This window comes from Myotis davidii, unplaced genomic scaffold (genome assembly GCF_000327345.1).
Source record: "Myotis davidii unplaced genomic scaffold, ASM32734v1 scaffold43, whole genome shotgun sequence".
Taxonomy (NCBI): Eukaryota; Metazoa; Chordata; class Mammalia; order Chiroptera; family Vespertilionidae; genus Myotis; species Myotis davidii.
The window spans coordinates 2,348,240-2,348,521 of NW_006294590.1; positions in this window are offsets into that span (position 1 = coordinate 2,348,240).

The following is a 282-nucleotide window of genomic DNA, read 5'->3' on the forward strand; positions in this document are numbered from 1 at the left end:
GAGGGGAGGAAACCCATGGATGTGCCTCCCTCACATCCGTGTTTCTCTCTCCCCAGCCCTTCCCACTCCCTCTGAAAAAGAAAATAGATGGAAAAAATGTCCCCGGGTGAGGATGATCAACAAAAAAAACCTGCAAGATGCGAGCTGAGACGCAGCTCCTCCGCTGCTCACCGATGGACGCCCGGAAGCGCGGACACCCTCCTCCCATCTTCCCCGCGAAGCCCCGCTGGACTGACAGCCACCCAGCCCTGCAGCTCCCGCCCCGGGCCCGGCCCTCCCACC